Here is a 19,186-nt window from a genome sequence, read left to right as displayed (position 1 = left end):
GTCACGTACAATGACTCAAAGTCTGATTGGTGCATACTAGGTGACATCATCTTTATCCAGGAAGGCCCGCCCACCTCAAACCAGTAAAAAAAGCCAAGGGAAAATTCAGATACAGAAGTCCTTCGTGGACTAACCAATTGAGTTTATTATGCTCTTTGGGTTTTCCCTTTCCTGCAGTTCTATAGGTTTCTGTGCATGTAAATGGTTTGCGAAAGCTAAAATCCCAAAGTTCCCTACAGAGGAAGTTTCCTGAAAAGGAGCATAATAGGACCCATTTAAATGCAAAAAATGTACATTGAAAACATTGGTTTTCAAGGTCTTTAATGATACCTTATTTGTGTAGCTTAGGCCATAATTGTTATTGAAATAGATCACTTTAAAAAACAACTTCCTAGTTTGTCTTTCACCCGCTCTACTTGCCAAAGTTGTGCACGCACATCTTTTCTGTACACTAAGGTATTATTAGCAACATATTGGCAGCGCTTTCTCCTTTTGGCTCCAAATAAAGTGGTTGAGATAATCTGGCTTGACTCTTGGCATGTTTACAACCCGTCTAATCTTCAGACGGCTTGTGTTTCTTTCCCTATTGTTGTAGTGATGACTTAATGTTCCCAGATCTCAGTAATTATTTATCACAGCTAATAAAAACGATGACTACAAAACGTACCCAGCTCTATCCCTCGTGTCTTTCTTTCTTAGATGCTCCAGATAACAAATAGCAGTTGTTTCGATTATCTATCAAAGTAAAAGATCTTGATTTGGAAAAGCAGCTGCATTTTGATACTCTTAAACTCTTGTGTTGCCCTGATTAAAACAAATGACTGTCCATGTAGCATTCTTCAATGTTGTTTTACTTTCCGCTGTCAGACTGATAACCTCCTAGTCCTAAAGTGTATTTATTTCGAATGTGACTCACTATATTTGAATATTTTCTCCTCTGACTTTCCCACACGTTTCGTACCGCTCCTCACACTTCAGGCTGTGTTAAATCTGAAGGCATGATAACCTTTTTTCTTCTGCGGAGACGCAGCTGAAAACACCTGAACGTCACCAGCCGGCGTTCCCCTTCAGGTTGAGGGTGTGTTTATGTGTCTTTAAACCTCACGCCTGAAGCTAAGTCACACTTAAATTGCAATAAAAACATTACCCGGCATGACATATCCATCATCTGAATCGCACAGACCGGTTTTAGCCTACAGATGCTCCATTTAAAAACACCATCTGTATTCTCATTTTTGAGCAGATCCCACTAAATTCAGGATCAGCAAGTTTCAGAAATCTGTAGCTCTTAAAAGTGAACCACTGAAATGAGATAATACATTCTTATTTGTCAGCTGCTGAACTAATTTACCAAATGAAATAACTGCCCGAGAGGATTTGGTGTAGCAGTTGGCTGCCAGCGATGGGTTATAAAACATTGTCCTACTTTTAGATGCAGGTTTTAAGAGGGACATTTGCATTAGAAGTTGAAGTCTGGCTGTCTAAATCATAAATAAAACTGTAAAAAGGCAAGTTCTTAGTGAAACAGCAGCAAGAGCCAGCACAAATCCTCTCCAGTCTTAGATTTTAACAGGCTTGTGTCCCATTTTAAAGTGCACTTTCAGATGCAACACCCACAATCAGGCAGAATTGGAGAAAAGGCATTCCTAAAAGCACAAATCCCACACAAAATAGGGATGTTTGTACGGCATCAAAAGGCTACTGCACCCTGGCCGTGCTCCATATGACCAAATATGGAAAGAAAAAATGCTGCCTTTTCCCGTAACCAAACTGGAAAAAAAGAGGGGGGGGAGGTTCTCTTGCATGCTGCGTTGCACAGCGAGATAGAGCTCTCACACTCTCTACACAGTGGCCATGGAGTTGGCTTCCTCTCAAAACAGAATGACTGATGGTGATGTTGGACCTATGGTGACACACACACACACACACACACACACACACACACACACACACACACACACACACACACACACACACACACAACACACACACACACACACAACACACACACACCACACACACACACACACACACACACACACACACACACACACACCACACACACACACACACACACACACACACACACACACACACACACACACACACACACACACACACACACACACACACACACACACACACACACACACACACACACACACACACACACACACACACACACACACACACACACACACACACACACACACACACACACACACACACACACACACACACCTCAGGAGTCATGAGAGAGAGGCACACCGATCCTTTAACTACGCTGACATTTCATTTGTAAACACAAACAAAAAGCTCTCTTCAGTTCCACATAGAGTCTCGGCAGTGCTCTTGGAGTCCGGAGCCTCCTGGAAGAGAACATTCCTCTCGGTGAAAAAGCAGCCGTCTCAAAGGCCACAGTCCTCTGCTTAAGTTAGAAACGGTTTGTTTATCTTCCCCCCCCAGCCCCTCCTCGCTATATGGAGCGACTCTGACATTCTCTCGTCGCTGCAAAAAATGCCAAATTATTTTTGTCTCCTGTTCGCTCAGGATCCAGACAGGTTTAGTACTCTTATGGAAGCACTTTCTTGACAAAAAAATACATTACATATTCTGGTGCAAATATGCAAGATGTCAAATCATCTCAATACATATGCACCTCCTGTACCTGACATGCCATAATAACAATATGTTGTGTAATTCCACAAGGACGTTACAGTCGAACATTTTTTTTGTCACTCGATGTCAGAACGTACATGCTATAAAAAAAGCCAGACTGTATAAAACCACAGCTTCAAACAAACCAGGACTAATTAATAAATACATGCAATTTTTTCCACATCATTCACCTGTCATAACAAAGTAGAGTTATGAGGAATACACAAGGACAACATAATCGAGCCACTTAGTACTTGAGAGCGCACTGTGACTTATAAGTATATTAAATAGGATTCTAAATAAATAATGACAGACAGATGCTGTATGAGGCCAATGACAAAGGAGGGGATAGTATCCACTGAAAAAGAAAACTGAACAGGTCATTTAATGGTCTTGGAAACCTATTTCACCATTTTCTCATTTCAAGCAAGGCACACAGGAACGTGTGACACGTCTCGAATCCATTCCTCATGCGTCTCTCGTGTCCCTTTCCAAACGAAAAGCCGCCCCCCCTTGTTCCTTCAGGACAGACTGTCTTGACACCTGCCTTCTGTCAGAGCAAATGAGCCCCGGGCAGCAGTCTGTGTCTCCTCAACAGGACATTAATCTGCTACTAGCTGACCAGCGAGACTAGTGGAACCAGAGTGCTGATATATGGAGGGTTTTAGTGTAAAAACGGCTACTGCTGAAACTGCAGCAAGAGAACAGTTTATCCAGCTGATGGCAATAAAGCAGAGTTGAACGGAAAGGGATACAAACAGGACGGAACAGAGCAGAAAATGCCCTCTGCTACGCTTTAAATCCTTGCTTTCTTTTAAGATCTGCGAGTAAAAGTTCAGCAGAAACTGAAATATCACAGTTTCAATCACTGCAATAAAGTCAGTGTGTCTGGGTATAAGACCCCCAGGCAACATCCTGAAGTTATACTTTTTTTTAATAAGTGTAATTCACTTGGGATATGCACCACAGTTCAATGACTACAAATGTAAAAGTATACGTGATCAGCATGAGCCACGGCAGCCCACAGCCTCTGGTACACGGGCAATAACGTGACATGCTGGAAACATTAAGTGGAACATAAAAATGTATTCCTCATAAAGCCTGAGAGGTTCCTGATGTGTTTCTCTAAGGCGAAAAAATGGAAAGAAAATGGATCCGCTGAACATTTGTGACATGCTCCCTATAAAAGGCACGTTTCTGTCGTGATGGACGTGTGGCTCTCTGTGGCCCGAGAGAAATTACACTTTGGTGAAAGGGGGAGCGAAAAAGGAAAAAAGGAATAAAAACGGTGGAGTGATTTATGTGGCTGGCTCGAACCACACAGAAAACGTCTTCCCATCATACCTTACATGGAAACATACATGAGGTTAGAGTGAGGCTAGAAAGCATGATGCAATGCCCCACATCCTGAGAGCCTGTTGAAAACATGACAGCTGAGTGCAAACCCTGACACAAGATTGCCTTTTTTGCACATCTCCTTTCACAGAGGACATATTTTTTTAAATCTTTCCAAAATGTCATAAATCTTTATCTCTCTTGCCTTACTTTAACACACAAGTCAGTACGTCGCAGCAGTGGAATGCCCTTTTTTTTGTGTGTGCTGCGAGGCTTATTCAAGGGTATTACAAGACAAGGTATTTTTCAAACTAAGGGGCTGCATTCCTGGAGAGAGATAGGAGGAGATTAAGGAGTGGGGTAGGGGTGCCAAGGGAGCAAGATGACCTGACCAAGCAGGTCTTTTCACCCTGACAGTCCTTTCAGTTCAGGCTTATAATGGCAGAAATCTGAGGGTTTTATTCGAAGGCACGTTTGGTGTCCATCGTGTGACTCTCTATATCTCTCTGGGTATTCATTGTCTTAGAGCTGAAGCAGGGCCATATAATGGTGGATGTGCAGGGGTTCCTTAGCCAGGTGTTGAAACTACAAGCTGTCTCAGTGTACGCAGCAGACAGATGATAAATGGGCTTCACTGGCTGTGACAGCGATCAAGGGATTTTGTTTACGTTATGAGGAATTCAACAGGTTCAAGTAACATTACATCTCTGTAAGGCCTAACGGTACTTTACAAAACAGTTATATTTACTTACAGGTAAAGAGGTGGCAACATGTTAGCAAATAGCTATTTACATGTTCAATAGACATGGAGCAACACCTTTTTGACTGGCCACCTGGCAAAGGCAACTCCAATATTCACTTCTCCTTTAGCTAAATCCTAATGGTCTCTGTGTCAGGTTTGTGCTAGGTAGGTTACAAAACAGTTATCTGGCTCTGACCAGAAACAAAGCTGATGAGACCGAACTAAAACTGTAAATAGCACAGTTACGGCCCGTCCACACTACAGCTTCGACAGCTTCAAAAACGGTTTCCAACGCGTCTGCCTATTCACTTTGAATGGGGTGACGTCACTTTTCGCCGAACTGCATTGTGGGAAGGAGAGCGGAGCTTTCCTGGCGTTTCAGGCTGCAAAAGTTGAGCAATGTTCAACTTTTGAAGCTTCTGAAGCTTTCGGTGGAAGCGTCAGCCAATCAAATCATATGCCAGTACAAGCTCTAGCCAATCAAACCACTGCTTGTGTGTCAGGGGCGGGAGATTCATGTGATTGGTTGTTGGTCGAGCTTCAGACACGCCCAGCTCCAAGCTTTTTTTTGAAGCTGCAGTGCGGACGGGCCGTTACACATATTCATTTGATCAATTTGTTTGTATAAAACTGTTGAAAATGCGGATTTGATGAGAAACAAACACAAAGAAAGCATTTTATTTGAACAGAAACATTACCAAAGCTTTTCTATTTTGAAACCTGCATTATTAACATTTGCTAATCTGCCTTTTCCTGATTGCTACTTGTTTTGACATGTTACCATCACAGGACTATTGATATGCTCAACAACACCTGCAAGAGATTACATTGAATACTAATGTTACAGTAATAGTCATCTCGAAGTTTATTCTGGAACATCAAGAGTGCAACCAGCCCACGGAAGAAAAACAGTAGTTACAAAAAGATGTACTGTAAATAGAAAAAGGCAGAGCCCTGCTCTTGACAAAGGACTGCAGAATCAGCACAACATTCAGTAAACCACTCCTAATCCCGGTCCACCTACACTGGCAGACAGACATGATGCCAGGGACTAGAAATGTGAGGCTCTTTTCATTGAAGATGAAATCCTGAAAGATATAATACCCCTGTGGAAAACATGGCATCTTTTCCATGTCAGTAGTATCATATTTCACGGTATTAAAGCATTAGCATTGCTTTGAATCAGCGGATGCACATTCTCCGAGTGACAAGGAGATCACCTCTCCTTCCAAAAAATACATTCCACTCTCCTCATACCTCAAATCCTTTCAGGGCTCTACAGGACTAAAGTTCACTAGCTTTACCAGATCTCATTTTCGTGCATGGCTGTTATTATTAGAGCGGCAGCCAGCCAGCATGGACGGTACACGTCTGCTGCCCCACCTCTAGGCAAAAAGCTTAATACGAAACTTTAATCTGCAGGTATAAAGTAGGAAAGGTACCGTATGTCACGTTACACCCTGAAGGTGTGTTTGTACCGTTCATTGTTTCACATTTTCATATCTGTAGTATACAGTGGAAGGGCAAGTATTGTGAGTACAGCGTCTCTCAGAAGAGTTACCCCCCATCTCTCCCTATGTCTTCTCTTTCTGTGGTTATGTGACTTCAGAATCCATTGCCAGAAATTCCAGAAAACCCTAGAGCTTCACGAGACATACCAAAGCTCTCTCTCTCTTCCTCGGTCTTTGTCTCTTTCATTGAAGATCACACTATGTTTCTCTGTCTGCCTTTTGCAGGCCTAGAAGCTCTGCAGCTCTTTCTCCCCGAAAGTGAAAAAGTTATTTTCTTCAGTGTCTGATTGGCTCCTATCACATTAATTGAAATGGTGGAGTTTCTTACTTCTAATGCCTGAGCTAATGCCTGACCACAGACTGCTTGGTATTTGCTTAAAAGACCATGGAAGACACTATTAACGAATGCCATTAGTATGATGTGGAATTTACCACTAAATTGAGGATAAAATTCAGCTATGGGGGTTAATATATGTGCGGCAATTAAGCTTTCTAATTCCTGCATTTATTAGAATAACACATATCTCAGACAGCCATGAAATTGTAAATAATTGAGTGGTGCTCTTACGAGGCTTCTCTGGTTGTGCCGTCTAAACCAGCTTTTTTTTAGCTCATGACAAAACTGGAAATGAGATTTGGTTCGCAACGCACAGCTAAATGGGGATAATTCCATAACCCCTGGCTATAATCTGTCCATGGGGGGCTCATCAATCTCCCTCACGCTTGAAAAGTGTCTCCTCCATCTGGATCACCTCTGCTCCCAAACACTAGATGCATGTTTGAGCCTCCTCGTACACTAGCACCTAAAGAAATACCTATTCACCCACCCACACCCACCACCCACCTTGTGTTTATGTTCAGAGCTTGAGTGACTGGTATTTCATTTCGGCCTGCCCGAAGCCCTTTTGCACAGTTTAGGTTGGCCGGTGTACCATTACTGGTCATTAAGTCTAACCTGAACTAATAGGGGCCCATTTTCCAAGGTGGTCTCCCAGGTGGCTGTCACTGAAGTGAGTGGCACTGCGGGGCCGAGGGTTCGACTCAGGCACACTGCAGCTCAGGGAAAATCTGCCGGGACTCGAGCCAGACTCCATCATACACTGGCCGCAGTTCTTTGATAACAAGAAGCCATTGTTGTAGGGGGGCGTCTGGGTGTTTTGTTTCTCATTAAGGCATGTTTTATGAGGCTAGCCCGAATGAGAACCTCAGCTCACCCCTCCTAAATATATTTGAACCTTCTTCAACATCTGATCTATTGAACCATCAACAATCCACCTAAAACTATTTGCTCGAATCATATCCTTCCAAAATCACTAGCACCCAAATGATGGTGTCTGCTTTACCTTCTGTGTAGCCCTTGTATTTAAAGCCAACAAATATAAAAAGTATTATCAGTATTATATATTTGAGCTTTTTGCAGATATATCAGTAAACGTGAATATATTGATAATGCTAAAATGCTAACAACATGCTACATATTAAAACTAGCCTTAGGTAAAGAGCTTGAGATATAATGTATTAGCTTTTTGGAGATATAACAATTACTGTGTGTTTGTAAATAAGAATAAATTGAAGACACTGAAGCCATTACATCGTTTTTTGCATCAGAGTTCACTTACTTGATAAAATGCTGAGCGCAGTACATAACTTTGTCACTATTCTTGAAGAATAACATGCTCTATCAACATTATATAAATATATTATGCACATATGACTAGGATACATCAGATTTTTCAAACTAAAGAATTCTGTATAAATCAACTAATGGTAGTTTGCTCCTACAGTAAATATAATTAGGAGTATAAAATACCCAAACATCTTTGTTAGTTATGGCCTATTAACCCATCACACTTACAATTATTGAAATACACTACATTCCTACAAGCAAAATAACATTACAGAACCACATTCACATTTTTTGGAATGCCAATACAATAGATTAGAGCCATATTATCTTTATAAACTCCATTGTCTTAGTTAAGGTTGCTGAATGACTCATGAGTTAATTAATATAGAAAACAAACAGTGTTTTTCATACACCATAATCCTAAGCACACTAATATTTGAATGGAAGACGTCTCATTTAAACATAAAACAGTTACACCTCCGTGTGACATGTGTCATCATTAATCAGAAGAGAAGGAGCCATTAGTCGGAATATGGGGGTAATTAATCCACGTTCACACTCCATTAGACGTCATGCTCAATTTGCGCAGAGAGCTGTGTTCTGGGTAAATAAGCAGGGACGACAGAACCCACAGCTATTATCCCCGTTCTCACATGCATCCAAGGAAAGCTTTCATCTCAACACACACATCGTTCAAGAGGATAGTAGTTCAATTGGATAGTAGTTCAATTGGATAGTAGTTCAATTGGATAGTAGTTCAATTGGAAGAATGAAATGACTGTCTATTTTAAATAATTGTATTAATGTTTGTTTTTGTTTCACGTAAGGAATTTGTGAACTCTGCTGTAATTGTACACATCTGTATCTCAAGTCATAAAACTGAGTGGACTTCGGCAAAGCCTTCAACAAGGTTAAACCATAGTAGGGCACATAGCATGAATCAGCCCTTAGTTTAATAAGTACCATTTGGCTGTCACCTCGGCGAATGCAGAGCTGCTCTATTACAGTAAAGCCCCTGCAGTACAGGGCTGGGGTTATTCAATAAAATCCTGACTGAGTGTTTCTCCCAATCACCACTGGCAGAGCTCTGATGAGGTGAAGGGCTCTCCTATGCCAGCGTCTGTCCCTGCGGAGGCCTGTCTGATTAAAATGGTTTTCTGAGGCCATATTTTTGTTCTCCTTGTCCTCTTGCCATACACGAGTTAAAAGTAGAGAAGAAAAATGGACAAATTACCCAATGCGCACTGAAACGAATCCCTGAAATAGATCTAATCTATAAAGGTCAATGATAGGTAGACGGATTGTACTTTTTGGTGAAATAGTTGGTATTGCTGAAAGACACGAATAAAGATGTAAAGTACTTGTATTACTGGTGTTCAAGGAGGGTAGGCTTCGCATCAGCCACTCTGCGCTTTTGATCTTCAGCCTTAATCACTTTCACCCCCCCCCGCCCTTGTAACAGGGCAGTGACATGTGAAGTGGAAATAAATGGCAACAGCGGAGTGGCCCACTAGAGCCGCTTTCTTGCTCTCCCGTCCATTTGCCTTGCGTGTAATGCATTCCTGAGCAGTCCTCAGAGGCTCATATGTAAATGCCTGAGTATGCTTCTGATTAGGAGGCACAAAGAGTACACTCTATAAATGCACTCTTAAACAATTACCGCTGCTCCCGACTGCAGCCCTGACACAGAGCTCAGACTGTGCTGCTGCCTGACTTCCTTATTCAGGTAGGAAAGGTAGATGTGGACCATTTCAAACAATGAGCCTGGATATAAAACAAGTCTGGCTTTGGATACCAGAGCGAGAAAAGCTTTCGAAATGTTAGGATTGAATGACAATTGTATTTGAAAATGATTTGCTCTACACTGTTTATTTTCACAAGTTTACAGAACAACATCTGCAGGAGTAAAAAAGGATCCTCATTTAGGAGCTCTGCGTGCACAAATGCGGTCCCATGAGCACATCCTCGAGTTGACATTTGAGTCTTTGGAGGTGGAGATGCATGATTAGACAATGGCTGATATCTCTGCTCCGACAATGAGAATGATCACCATGCACTCCCATTAGTGCAACCACGTACAATTCTTATTCAAACACAAAAATGGACGTGTATGCACTATGCAACCATTGTGTTCGCAATCTGGAGCCGGGAAATGTGTGATATATTCTTAAACAAGCCGACAGAGCATTTTAGTGTCTATTAGCTCTTTGTTTTGGATGTCCAATCATCCAATCCAATCATCAGTTGACCAGAAATAAAATTGCAAATGAATAATATGTCAAAACAGATGCAACTAGAATCACTTACAGAATATTAAAAATAACTAGTTTCACATTCTAACATGTTGCATACACTTGACTTAACAATTATTAATCAAGATAATATTAGGCAGATATGATGGGAAATAAATCATTATTGAGATCACTTATTAAGTGACTAAGTTGTGACAACATCGTACTCTCCTTAGATTTGAAACCAAGACTCAGAAGCAGTTGGAATAAAATACACTCAACTTTGTAGCTATTCCAAAGAATGAAACAGAATTACAAAACAAATCTGACTCATGTGAATAGTGAATACCCATGTAAGGACACAGTGATTGTTTTATGTGCATGAGGTAAGACCTCACTTCCATCATTACCACATACAAGCCCGGTCTAGCTCTCGCCAGTTCTCACTCCCATGATGGCAGGCGTCCAATGTGGACTCTACAAGCCGTCCTTCACATTCGCCATACACACTTCAGCACACGCAGAGCCTCTATAGCCGCAAGCAGAAATCCAGCATGCCTATAACTGACCTGCACACTGGCCTGTCTGTTTCCCTGTGCGATTCAGAGAGCGGTTAACCTCGCTAACTGTGTAAACACATGACCTCACCGGTCATGTGTTTACACTCGATGGTATTTTTCACACGCCGCTGGGATTTACATCACCTTATTATTACCTCCACGGCCCTTTAATTCCCCCATTACCCACAAAAAATTTGATTTTTAAAAAGGTGATTTGACAGGCTCTCGATAAGCTATGTTTATTTAGTTTTGGTTTGCAATGGGAGGAAGACAAGAGGTTGAGAGGAGAAAGGAGGAGGGGGAGGTGAAGAGAGGACAGGGAGGAAAGAATGGAAAGCTGGCAAAGGAAAGAAGCAGGGTGAATTGAGAATAAACATTATAGTAATCATTTCTTTTTCAGAGAAAAGGGCTGAGGTAGAATAGATTGGTGTTAAAGGAGAGGAGAGAGGCACAGGAAAAGTTAATGTAGCTGTTAGGAAAGAGACAAGTAAGGTGGTTTCTCTGCCACAGGGACAAACTGTGCACGTCTGAGGTCCCAGTGGGAGGACGCTGAAGGGAAACACAAGGCCAATCAGCTAACAGAGACATTTCCTGTGCTTGTTTTATCAGATGAGAAGAAGCCCAAAGGCTAAATGTCCCTCTTAACAATTTTGTACACTTCTCTGAATAACCCGCTTAGGGGAACGAAGGGAAGAACATGCATCTTTGTAGGATGACATCAGAATCGCTGCTTAGGAGCACTGACCTCACTTTCGCACAATCAATCATCCACAAAGACCAGATGAAATGTAGGCCACGTGAATAAGAGAGGTTTTACCTTTTAAGATATAAAGCAAGGCCACCTCATGATTTCAATCATCACCCACCAAAAAGAAGGGGAAAAAATGCAATAGTATTTTTTTATAGCTATGAAACTCCTGGAAAAGCTTGGCATCTGGCAACAAGCAGATGGCAGGCCAATATGGCAATTACCAACATTGACATGCCATGCTGCCTGTTAGGCAATCTGGCCTTGAGTGATAGCACTTTAAAGTCAGAATATGACACGAGTGAGAGGCTGATCTAACAAACCCTCTTCATTAGAGTGTGACTAAAGCCCAGAGGAATTCAAACACAGGTCTTTCATGCCCACATGACTGCTTCAGACAGGAGAATTAAAGTTTTGGAAATAGTTTGGAATGAAAGGATACAGATCTTTGGAAGAAGCATCATTATGACATTCTTTATACATTGAATATGTTGTTTGAAAATAGCTTTATAAATGTGGTTGTATTAAATAAAACTACATTTGGTGGGGAAAATGTTGTAGGGAGGGAGGGGGGTCATCACCCATGAGACTAATTGTGCACAGAAACGCCACAACATCCAAGAGCACCATATCTAAAACCATTCCATTTCAGCTTGGCAGCATAATGAGAAATCTCTTTTCTTTGAAATGGCAAGTAACAGGAATTTAAATGTGTATCATAAACACCTGGAAAAATCTTACGGTATATTTTCCAGGATCTAAATAAACATTGTCTAAGGTTACATGGCATTGTGTGACTTCACAAGCAATCAGGAAGGGCTACCAGTTTTTGCTTACCACTTGTTGACCGTTGCTACCCAAGGAAAGAGTTAATAATTATTTTCCAACTCAAGGTCTGCCCATCCATCCAAGCTCACCATATTATACAACTTGTGCGGTTCTGGATGCAGTGCATTCAAATTACATGCTATCAAATTCTAAGGCGAGGGGGAACAGAGCGAGTGTGCTGTGGGGCTCCAGGCCGGGGCCACAGTCCAAGGAGCGCTAGCTGCATGTCAATCATAATCACTTCAAATGAGCCGAACCTTGTCCTACTGCTGCTGTTGTCCAGGAAACACAAACTTAGCTTTATGCGAAGTAACTGGTGGAAAATTATGAGAAGGATACCATTGATAAAACAGAATGAATGCATTTAGCTTGTGGTTGTTTAGGCACGTTTGGGCAACATCTCTATCCATAACTACAGTCTTAGAACAAACAAATCTGAATCAAATTAAGACTGGAACACAGGAAACATGCTTGACATAGCTTCACTGGTCTGTTATGAGAAGAAACCAGAAAATAGCTCTGGCACCTGCTGTGTGGAAACAATGTATGTTTGGACTGAAATGTCCGAACCACAATTGGAAAACCTACACACTGAACCCAGTATAGGTAAACATCTATTTAAAAAAAGAACAGAACGGTTTGATCATTTGTGTTAGAAATTCGCCTCTGCCAGTTTTCCATTTAATTCAAATTCAGTTTGCCACTTGGTCGGCAGCCTTAGCTCAGTGGTGGTAAGAAGCCATTGCCTTGCAAGGAAACTCTGGATTCTTGCTTTGGAACTTGATACTGTGATGGATTATGAGTATCTAGCATCAAACTATAACAACACACCCACATATGTTGCGTTGTGTTAACACATAACTGCACAGGGAGAGATTCATAAATGCCTTGAGCTTTAACCCATGTTAAATATGCTGAGAATGAGGTACAATAATGATCCAATCCAACATTTAACCTATAAGTGTATGGAGAAGGGAGGGAGAAGGAGAAGGAGCCAGCATACAGTAACTAGAAGCCTCCACCGCACTGTGCAGTCCAGAGCCAGACTCCGGAAATGCATGGCAGTGTTCCCTACATCCTGCCGCCCAGCCCTAACCCTGGCCCTGGCTCTCGCCCTCACTGCCAAACCCCTGTTATCACTCTGTGCAATTACCTCCAGATTCTTCTGCGCCCATATCATATCGTGCCAATTATGAAATCCCCTTCTAAGTACACTACAAAGCACTATGCATTTTAGTGTAAAGCCAGCAGTTTGCTTTGCGTGCTCCAGCCCAAAAATAGCTGAGTGAGAGAATGTATAAGCATGTGAATATGCATGTCAAAACTGAAAACAAAATCCTAGGGTTGTGATTCCCATTAGGGCTGCTCTTATCCCAGGAAATACTAATGTAGAAGTGGTAATGGAGTACTTGGAAATATAAAGTGTTAGTTAAGGGATGTGATTTAAAAATAAAAAAACACATGAACTCAGTTGTAACACTGATGGGATTGAGAGTGAAAAAAACCATTGCATTATATAGCTATTAGTCAGGTTCAAGGTGTTGCAATAGTTAGCTAAAACTAACAGATAACAGTTGGATTTGTTTATCAAAAACAAAGAATAAACTGGGAATAGTAAGCTTAAAGTATCCAGCACACTCACTGTTAAAGTAGTTAGCTTAAAGTCCTGGATAAACTGTTGAAATAGTTTGCTAAAAGTAGCAGATCAAAAGTTAAAAACCATTAGCTATAAGTCCTCTATTAAATGTTAAGTAGTAGTAAAAAAAGTAGTTAGGTTAAATAAACTCATAATATGTTGAAATAGTAAGCTAAAAGTCCTGGATACACTGTTAAAATAGTTACCTTAAAGTACCAGGTCAAATGTTGGAATAGTTAGCTTAAAGTACCTGATGAACTATTGAGGTTAGGTTCAAGTTCAATTGCATGAAGAAGTGATTATCCACTTTTATATAATACATAGTGTTGATTAGCATCTAGGATGCGGGGTGGTGTTCATGAAGGAGAGCTTTGGTTCATATGACGGGGCTGTGGGGGAACATCAAAATGTACCAGAAGGCTGTTATGCATTGCATTCCAGAGGCTTTTCCAATCACCTATCACCAGGTTGGGCCTGTGCCTTATAAGGAGAGGAGGGCACTTTCCAAGTGTTTTCCAAACACTGCACAACTTATCAGATAGAGTTTCATGGACAATTACGATGCTGTCTCTCGCCCGAAAGCATTCCAAAAAGAAAAAGACCGACAGATCTAGCCTCTGCAGCTCCCTCCCTCCCCACTCTCACATTTTCCATGCTTCCATTTCACAGATACTAGTATGTAATAAAGCCGAGATCAAAAGACCTGCTGGCCAACTCAAGTACAATGAGAGTCGAAGAGAGCCTTTTGCCTCAGGGGTGGTGGGACTGCAAAGAATGTGATACCTCAGAATTATGAGAAGTGGATTCATCTGCGAGTGAGCGGGCCTGCATACTGCAAGACTGCCCTGTAGCTTTGTCTGCAGGAGATGCTGGATGTGTTTAAAGCTCTTACACCAAAGGACAATTGCCTCCTGTATCTCAGCATGCTCTTATGGTCACATTTAAACTTTTGAAGGCCATGTGGTGTGCTGGAAGCCTTATGGGGCCCATTCTTGCATATAGCCAACTTTGTACACCACCTTCCACATGTCATATTTCAACAGGGTTATCCACACTCTGCAGTCATGTGTCAGGAAAACAGCGTTCCTTTAAGCATTGGAAGGATACTATGAGTATTATAAACAAGCAGAAATATGGGATGTCAACATATTTAGTGCTGAGGCGATGAGAAAGTTGTGTGGCTGTGGGTTTGGAGACACCACAACCTCCCCCCCTGAAGGGAGTGAGCGCGCATTACGGGAGTGGACGTACGCTTTTCTTTGTGTTGTCCCGCGGTGAATACAACATTAACATAACAGATCGGTGCATAGAAAAGTTTATTATAGCTCACAATCGTTTAGTGAACACACAAGCTACAGTTGAGACGCATAACATCGACAATCGCAAAAATAATTCGCTAAAGCATCCGCGCGTCATAAACTTTCTCCCATGTGTTTTTAAAAGTTTACGCGTGGATTTAACAGGCGGTTTAAAGTTTTTGAACTTACCTGTGGATCTTATCGGTTCAAAGAAGAGCTCTTGAGTCGATGAGGAGAGGAGAGGGAGCCAGTCTGCAGTCGGTCCTCCACTACACTCAATGATACAAAACTGAGGATCAAGCCCCTCCCTTTAAGACACAACCGCACATCTACTCTTGGCTGCTCTTAAAAAAAAGTTAAACCACGGTTCAGACTGCTCTCACTCTCACAAAGCTTGCACAAAGTTTGCCACAAAGAAAGCCGTCAACTTTGCGAATAATTTGTGCAGAACTCACAATAGGGGAAGGGATTTTGGGCAGAAAGTAACTATTTTTGGTTATCCTTCAGGGGGCCTCTGAAAGAAAATCATCTGTCAAGAGCGATCATAGGAAATGTTAGTCTTGGGACAAAAAGGAGGGCTGTGAGCTCACAGGAAACCCAAGCCTCTAATATCAATAGTTACTCTAACGTGGTGACTAGACTAGCTTGCCTTGTATGAAATACAACTTCAGATATTTCTTCCACCACAAAAAAATGCAAATATCAACACAAATATAAATCCTCTCATCTACAAACCTACTGGCAGGGGTGGGTAGTAGTCAGCTAGGCCATCATGTGATTTAACTTGTAGTTAACCACATTTTGCAATTACATGCTGAACTTTCAACTATATTCAACTGCTGGTTTTATTTTGTATTCAAGTTACAGACTAGGTATAACAAAACAACTGTTCTTGAAGCAGAATGGAAGAAAGCATGGCTTACAAAGAAAATATCCCTCCTGTGAATCATCCATGTGGTTAAATTACTTTATTTGTCATTTTCTGTACTTAACTACTGATGCTAGAAACAATTGTGGGCATAAAAGGAAAGGAATGTAGCATTGCCTGTGATGTATTTGAACCCCTTTGACCCGCTCTTCCCCTTTATCTTGAAATACAAGTTAATACTTTTTTGTGCAGTTTTTTTAAGTTAAATTAATTGTTTGATTTTCTTGTTTGAGACTTATAACTTACTATCAAATGTGCATTGTCAATCTTGATAATGTAGTTTTACGAAATAGCTTTAACTCATATAGCCTACATAACCCAACATATACTGTCTGTGTGTTTCATAACAACATTTGTATAAGTTATGATTTTTTAAACAAAGAAGATCCTGTCTGTGTATTGGTAGTTTTCCTACAGTAACTAACTGATGCCATATTTTACTTCAAAGATTAGTTTGCATCCTATTTGAAGGAAAGCTGTAGTGAGCTGTACCAGGGATCTAATTAGCTAAATGTTAGCATTAGCATAATCAAACACAATGCATACATGCTGATGTTTAGCAAGTACCCTAATGATCATTATTTTCTCATCTTAGTTTAGTGTGTTAGCATGCTAACATTTGCTACTATTAGCACAACAACTTTTGAATAGACATGCTAGCTTAACTAAACAGATGACGAACATCTTTTTCCCGCTAATGTGAGGCTAGCTCTATGACTTCAATGTAATGGTTATACTAATGATGATATTTGTAATCAAATTGATATCTAAAAACACTGGAATCAGCCTGCAGAATATGCCAAAGTAGGTTCTAATACAGCTTATTTAAAAACTGCCCCAACCTCAGTTTCCTCAAAAACTATGGCTGTGATTTAACTTTTGGATCAGCCTTTACATATTCACTATGATCAAGTATGATTTTCTCTATTAAATGTTGCCCTGCAATATGTGACCTTTTGTCTGTCAGCAATTTTAGCAAGGATGCAGTGAGTTAGGAGTTGACTAACACAATAGCCGCAGTGTTCTACTTTTTCTACTACGAAACAGCAGCGCAGGGACACTGCCCCGCTTTGTGTTCCCCTTTAAAACAATGATGCTCACAACAAAGAATGAACTTAAGAGCATTAGACCACTGGTGCAGAAATGAGCACCACATGCGCTGCTGCTCATTTGCATGTGTTTCTTTAAGATAAAGTGAAATAAATGCAGTCTGTTGATGGCATGTAAGTGTGTGTGTATGAGAGACAATGTGAATAGAGAAGAGAGACAGAGTGGAGGAGTGGGGGGGTTAGAGGGCCATCTTTATCTTCATTCCTTTGTGAAATGATGCATCTTTACATAAACCTGCATGTCATCTTTCATCTTGAAGATTTTTTTCTAGCTTGCTTTCCAGTTCACACATGACATCTAGGCCCCTAAAAACCACATTAATCTGATGAAAACTCATTTCATGACATATCTTGATTGCCATCAATTATGCTCTGTCTGCATGTTTATAGTTATGCGTCTATACTTGGGGCCAATGCTCACTTGCTATATTTACATCATGAGCTCAGGTGTTTACCTCAGCCACTACACTGCAGTTTACGCACGGCCTCCTCAGGGCTTTGCGTTAGTCATTTGTTTGTTAAAGAAAGAGTCTTACTACAACATAATTAAAAACATCACCACATTAACCTTAACCATATAAGTGCTACTAATGAGCGTTTAGGTTGGTAACAAATGTCCCGTCAAATGTCACGACAGTACAACAGTCCCTGTTTTTTAGAGTGAAGAAGGAAGCCAAAGCAGCAATAAAGGCTTTATTTATTTGTGTGCATCCTAACTAACCACGAAGTTGAACGTTTAAAAGAGGCAATGACTGTGTTTGCTATTCAAGGTGCTGCTATTCCCTATTAAAACTTGATGCTATGGGTAACTCTCTGCAAATGTTTTGTCAAATTAGCTCTCAGAGGAAAATATGTTGGAGACCCCCTGCACTAGAGCTAGCACTAAACATATGAATATTTATCTGCCCACAAACCACTGAAAAAAACATTTTAACCTTAAGCTGTTTTGCCTTCTGTGTGCAGCCCACTGTCAAGGATGCACAATATATTTGAAGCCCCAGGCCAGAAAGATCATTCCTGCCAAATATACCTGACATATATATACCTTCACCATGTTACGTCAGATGAAACACCTCTGAACCAATTATAAAGGTTTATACAAAACCTTTGACGGTTTCCAATTTCATCATATTGTTTTAAATCAGATGAAAGACTCTGTTGCCATCTTGCACGAAGGTGACGTTAGAGGTGAGGATGGGATTTTCCTTCAAAGTTGTGTTCACTTGCAGAAAAGTGTTAGAGTTAATGATGAAAGTCCCAAATGTTAGTCTGCAACAGCACTAGCATTAGCAACAATGAGAATCTATCTGTTCAACAATACAATGATGTCATCAATGTCAGATATACATTTAAAATGGATTAAAACTCACAAAACTCGCCTCGTATCTCACTGTGTATGTCTGATGTTTGGTAGCCAGGATATCCCAGCTGGTGGATGTGCATACCAAACTGCAGCATCCTGGGTAAAGTCCAGGACTGTAATCCTTCTCATATGTCCCCTGTTCCTTCCTGTATCTCTCTGCTGTGTACTGTCAAACACAAAAATGCCAACAAGGATAGACACCTGCAGTAGCTACAGTAACACCTGGATTATTTCCCTAGTGCATGGTTCTTGTTTGACTTAATACTGACTACTACTGCTCTGCCAGATTTCATGGATAAACGGAAGGATTATAATAGGAATATAAAATTGATATTTCCAGCTTCCCACCAAAGATACGGTCATAGTAATCGGTGGCTTATGCAGTTAAAATGCGTAGGAACTGTACAAATGAAGATGACATCAATGCCATATTTGTGAAATGGATACTATTTTGAAAACCACTAATCTGTAGTGTACACAATTTGAATCTATGAAAACATTAGATTAAGGTGGATTTCATACGTCGATAACTGAAAGAGTAAGTGTTATATGAAACTCAAGCCTCTTTTGTTTCGAGTCCGTTCACTGCGCTGAGGCTTCCGACCCCTTTTC

General features: G+C 40.9%; 1 protein-coding gene across 5 annotated transcripts in view; it reads right to left on the bottom strand.

Annotated features, from left to right (window-relative positions):
- cald1a (caldesmon 1a) overlaps positions 1 to 15,512 on the bottom strand; it is a 55,851-nt gene extending 40,339 nt beyond the window's left edge. For 4 of the 5 annotated variants that reach the window (XR_004570808.1, XM_034234237.1, XM_034234239.1 and 1 more), the window contains exon 1: positions 15,364 to 15,512. The gene's annotated coding sequence lies outside the window, so the exon portion shown is untranslated. The remainder of the gene's footprint in view (positions 1 to 15,363) is intronic. The other variant, XM_034234241.1, reaches the window with a different exon arrangement.
- Between the last annotated feature and the right edge of the window lie 3,674 nt (positions 15,513 to 19,186).

This window comes from Gymnodraco acuticeps, unplaced genomic scaffold, assembly GCF_902827175.1.
Source record: "Gymnodraco acuticeps unplaced genomic scaffold, fGymAcu1.1, whole genome shotgun sequence".
NCBI classification, from domain to species: domain Eukaryota; kingdom Metazoa; phylum Chordata; class Actinopteri; order Perciformes; family Bathydraconidae; genus Gymnodraco; species Gymnodraco acuticeps.
The sequence above is the reverse complement of the archived record's forward strand: the minus strand, read 5'-3'. Positions and strand labels throughout refer to the sequence as shown.